We start from the raw sequence: 6000 nt of genomic DNA, 5'->3' as shown, positions 1-6000 counted from the left end.
TGATTTGACGCTCACTGTTTCCCCTACCCTGTTTCCCCGAAAATAAGACAGTGTCTTATATTAAATTCTGTTCTGAAATATATGACCTGTCATATTTTCGGGGGGTGTCTTATGGAGCGGCTGGAGCGGGGGACAATCGGCAGTCATGCCGGCGCTTCCTTAACAGAGTGCCGGCATGACTGCCGGTTGTAGGTGGTGCAAGAGGTGATGGTGGGGGGGAGGTATGCTAGTTACCTTCCCCATCTTCATAGCAGCGCTGGTGCTGCTGTTGGTCACGGTGGTGGAAGTGGTTGGCGGGGCTTAGCAGAGATTAGCGAGGCTTCCGGCGGTTGTGCCGGAGAGCCTCACTTAGTGGGCATTGCAACCGGCTGAACGCTGTGCTCCTTGTGCACAGGAAAGCTGGCTGCCTCCTCTGCTGTGATACCACTGTTCTGGCTGCTGTGGGATGAGCTGGGAGAGTGGACTCCCCGTAGCATACAATGCTTTCCCAGCTCATCTTACAGCAGCAGGAACAGTGGTATCACAGCAGAGGCAGCAGCCGGCATACCTGTGCACACAGAACATCGTGCACAGTGTTCTGCCGGCTGCAGTGTTTTGGGGGATGTCTTATTTTGGGGGGGGGGGGTGCCTTATATTAGGCAATTTAACAAAACCTCCCCCCATGCCTTACTTTTGGGGGATGTCTTATTTTCGGGGAAACAGGGTAGTAGCACCGTCAGTATTTGCTCTGCTATTAGAACTACTTAGAACGACTGAGCCAAATACTATAAACCTATCATATTTTGGTGTCAGAAAGGGCAGCAGAAATCACTGTACAAGTAAAAAACACCAGAGAAAACAAAAACTAACAAAAAAAAAAAAAAAAAAAAAAAAAGGGGTTTTAAGATAAATGAAAACCTACAGTGAAGGGAATAATTATTTGACCCCTTGCTGATTTTGTAAGTTTGCCCAGTGACAAAGACATGAACAGTCTATCATTTTAAGGGTAGGTTAATTTTAACAGTGAGAGATAGAATATCAAAAATAAAATCCAGAAAATCACATTGTATAAATTTTATAAATTTATTTGCATTTTGCGCAGAGAAATAAGTATTTGATTCCAGTGGTGAACCTAGCCTCTCTGCTGCCTGAGGCGGACGATCAAAAGACGCCCCCACTCCCCCCCGTATTGAGTCCGGGGGTGTTTGTTCATCTTTTGATCCGCCTCAGACAGCGGGGGGATTGGGGGTGCTAGCAGTACCATTACAATAAATTACAACATTACAATAAATACAATGCAATGTGATATTTTGTGCAGTAATACTCACAGGAGACGTCTTCCCACATTTCCCTTCTCTTCCCTTTGGACCGCCATGACCACTTCTTCCAGCTGTGACTTGACTCTGTAAAGTTTGAAACACAGACATCTTTGACTCCTCACTTCTCCACACATCCAACCCCTATGGATATATATATATATATATATATATATATATATATATCACAGCGGCCCTGCAGCCTATATTATTCCCCACGGTGCCACAATAGACTGAGGGGCTTAATATAGGTTGCAGGGGGGCTGCTGTGGGGCATAATAGAGGTTACAGGGGCCACAGTGGACCCTTCAAGCTCTATTATGCCCCACAGTTGTAAGTATAGGCTTCGGGCCTATATGGTAATATCCCAGACCACATGATGTCTGGGCATTACCATATAGCCCCGAAGCCTGCTTGGATTAACACCGGATCCCGGAGAGGTAAGTAATAGAGATGAGCGAACACTGTTCGGATCAGCCGATCCGAACAGCACGCACCCATAGAAATGAATGGAAGCACCTGTGATGCTGACTTTGCCAGCGGCCAGCCGGCCGGCGTCACAGGTGCTTCCATTCATTTCTATGGGTGCGTGCTGTTCGGATCGGCTGATCCGAACAGTGTTCGCTCATCTCTAGTAAGTAACATTGTTTATTATGTTCTCTTACCTCCCCTGGGGCTCCGATTATTATACTCTGGGGTCTGAAAAGACCCCCGAGTATAATATCAGCGGCAGTGGAATTGCAGCCTGGCCCGGGCCTATTCACTACCGCCCACCACGGCCTAAAGTACAAGGGGAAGCAGGGGCGGCAGTGGGCAGGTCCGGGTTGGTAAATAGGCCGCTGCCTGCTTGTAGATACTCCAGCAGGTAGCGGCCTATTATAAAACAAAAAAAAGAGTTATTATACTTACCGACCGACTGCGCGCTGCTGCTCCCGCTGCCGCATTCTCTTCTCTCACAGGATGTCTGTGTATCAGCGTAGGCGGCGTGATGACGCCGCCTACACTGATACGTAGATGTCTGAACGAGCACAAGCAGAGCGGCAGCTCTCCTTGCGCTGGTTCTGAGGGGAAAAAAAATTAAAAATCGCCCAGGCTGCCACCCCCCCCGGATGCGCCATTAGAGGTGCGGCGCTGTTTGATCCCTATGACAAACAAGACTTAATACTTGGTGGTAAAACCCTTGTTTGGCGCACACAGCAGTCGGACGTTTTTTGTAGTTGATGATGAGGCTTGTGCACATGTCAGGAGGAATTTTGGTTCACTCCTCTTTGCAGGTCATCTCTAAATCATTAAGATTTTGAGACTGTCACTTTTCAACTCTGGAGCTTCAACTTCCTCCATAAGTTTTCTATGAGACTAAGGTCTCGAGCCTGGCTAGGCCACTCCATGACCTTAATGTGCTTTTTTTTTGAGCCACTCCTTTGTTGCCTTGGCTGTATGTTTTGGGTCATTGTCCTACTGGAAGACCCAGCCACGACTTATATTTAATGTCCTGGCAGAGGGGAGAAGGTTGTCACTCAGGTTTTACAGTACATGGACCACCCATTCACTGATGCGGTGAAATAGTGCTGTGCCCTTAGCAGAAAAACACCCCCAAAACATAATGTTTCCACCTCCATGCTTGACAGTGCGGACGGTGTTCTTTGGGTCATAGGCAGCATTTCTCTTCTTCCAAACACGGCGAGTTGAATTAATGCCAAAGTGTTCCATTTTTGTCTCATTGGGACAAGTAAGCATTAAGCAGAAGCCAGCAATAAATGAATAATGATGTGTAAACTGAGACGGGGATTCCCCCAAACAAAAAGAGATACAACAGCATGGCAGATATCATTAAAGCATTAGTTTGAGACAGGTAAGGAGAGAAAATACTTGTGTGTAGTGAAGGAGAAAAGGGAGAAGAACTCCGCTGTCTCCTGGAATTCCACCCACGGCCACCAGAGAGCATCAAACTTTGAAGAATCAACAGAGTCTTCAGAAACCAAGGTCTCCATTCTCCTAATACAGAGGAATTCCTGGAGCCACTCCATCAGTGAGGGAGCAGTTGTGCTTCGCCAATGTCTGGGGATAACTGCCCTGGCGGCTGTGAGGAAATAATGCAGGAGGTCGACCTTTACTTTAGAGATTTTCCCTGAGATGAGATGACTGAAAGGAAAGCCAGTTGAGGAAAGGGTCCTGGAGAGCGACCACTGACCTTGCTCTACAAGCCATAAGGATTGTATCTCCCTACAGTCCTACAAAATGTGATACTGTGTCCCCTTCTCAGAACCACAACCCCAACGGCGAACAGGAACTCCAGGATAAATATTGTAGAGGAGGTCTGGAGACTGATATCAAAGAGACAAAATCTTAAAATTCTTAAGTGAGGAGATTCAGGGTTGCTATATCCAGGAGCGTGCTATATGTCAAAAAGTGGGCACTTTCAGGGGCCTCTGCCTGGAGACAAATGTGCTTCAGGGTAGTAGGGGTGGAGGATAGAAAGAGAGAACTTGCGAAGGAAGCCTAGGAGTTGGTTGTGCTCCATCCAAGACAGGTAGTGGTCTGGGTTTGAGATACATATCACTTCTAAAGGTTTTAGACCTAGTTTCTGCTCACTAGGACCTACCGTTCTCCCCATATTCACAAGAAATATAGTGGCATTGGCTACCACAACATGAACTTTCCCCCATAATCACATCCCATGACCGGTATTTGCCTATAGAAGCTCACAGGTCTGTCATTCTTAGCCACCCTGACATACACCAATATCAGAGGATTGCAGCACTCTCTTCTTGTTGTTCTCTGATAACAGAGGATTGTATATCTTATATTGTGTGTATAAAAATTAATTTCTTGCCTCAACTATCTACCGTTACTTGAGATGCTCTCAACCTTACCTGGTTTGGCCGTATTCATGCTTTGAAAATTAACATAGTCCCCCAACTTTTGTATGTGTTCCTTGATCTCCCCATCAACCACCCTCACACTTTCTTTGCCCATGTCCAGTCCTTGCTTCTGAAGTTCATGTGGGGATCAGTGCACAGTAGACTAATGTCCCAGACATTAACCCTCCTTAAAATCTACAGGGGCGCAGGCCTACTGAATCCTAGACTGTACTATCGCTAAGGGCTTGTTCACATCTGCGCCCGATCTCCGTCTGTCAGGTTTCCGTCCTCTGTCTGCAGACAGTGTCCGGCCGTGTTTGCCGGGGAGCGTTTTGTTCTCTCCTCTGGTGGCCGTGGGTGGTATTTCAGGAGTCTTCTGAATTTTCCATTTCCCTTATCTCCAACAGCAGCACAACACATGGGGTATTCCTGCCCATGTGTGCTGTCAGGACAGGTGGAACTATTAATTAATCAACCTTCCCCTTTAAGAGGTCAGGGAAACCTCCTCCCTGTGTTTTTTTCTGTTCTGTGTGTCTGGACAGGTGGAGGAGACTGTGGCCTCCTCTATGGTTTGGAAGAAACTGTCTTAGATCCTTTTTTCTTTTTCCCTTTTTCTTTCTTTCTGAGAGAAAGATCTATGTTTATACTGCAGTCTTGTGTCTTACCTGCCTTGTGCAGGTTGTTACTAACTTTTTCAGCTGCAGTTCGTTTACTGTCCTGCAGTAAGGTAAGCTGTGTCCTTTTTCAGCTTTCCCTCTGTATTTTAGTGCAAGGACTAAAAGCACTAATTTCTATTGCTATGGGCACTCTGTCAACTTCACAACATGGAAGTCGATTCACCGCCATTATGGTAAGATCCACAAGCTACCCTCCCTTAAAGGGGTATTCCCATGTACATAATTATATTTAAATTTGTAGATAATTAAAAGTTAAACATTTTTGAAAATATAAGTAAACATTTTGTGGAGTTTTAAAGATTTTTTTCTAAATATCTTGTGATCACAGTCTGTTGGCTTGATTGGTTGCCAGTGGATACGACCACAGGAACTTTCTAAGGTCAGAAAATCAGCCGTGATTTCTTTATTGTGGCCAAGATAGCATCAGGCTCTGTTATCGGGTCAGCAGTTCAGCCTCGGGACAGCAGTTCCGAGTTGGCACTATTCTGACTGGCGACTGAAAAGTAGTGAAAGAAATGCTTTGACACAACTAATGGTAACTCTACATACTTTATTTCATAATATAAGAAATAGGATTAAATTGGAGGTATGAAATCAGCAATCTCTTTTAACAAATCTGTAAACATTGTTGCTTTCGAGTGACCCTGCTGGCTAGATAACAGAGCCCAATGCTGAACCTGATGCTGACTGCTGTCCCAATGAACTGCGATGCTGGCCTGATAACGGTGCTGAACCCGATGCTGAACTGCTGACTGCTGTCCCGATGAACTGCAATGCTGGCCCGATAACAGAAAAGTACTGCAGATTTTTAACAAGTTTACCCTCTGCTATGCTGCTTAGGAGGCAAAAGCTGCAGCTTGCACTGTATCTCTGACTCAACTATGCCCCTGCTACTTCCGGGGTCTAACAGCTGTTTAACCATTGTGTCACTGTTACAATATAACATTCTGCTGTATGTACTGCACATTGCTTCTTGTGTCTGTCCACAAATGAGGGGACAAGGAGATGATGAGAGTCAGATGGCTGGGGGCCAGGGCAGGCATTGCTGTAGCCAGACTGTCAGCACTTGCTTACCTTCAGAGTTTGCAGAAGCCGGACATTATTAAGATGTTGAGTGGCATCAGCAAGCAGGAGAAACTGAATGATGTGTTGTCACCGTCACATCTA

This window comes from Leptodactylus fuscus, chromosome 4, assembly GCF_031893055.1.
Source record: "Leptodactylus fuscus isolate aLepFus1 chromosome 4, aLepFus1.hap2, whole genome shotgun sequence".
NCBI classification, from domain to species: domain Eukaryota; kingdom Metazoa; phylum Chordata; class Amphibia; order Anura; family Leptodactylidae; genus Leptodactylus; species Leptodactylus fuscus.
The sequence above is the reverse complement of the archived record's forward strand: the minus strand, read 5'-3'. Positions refer to the sequence as shown.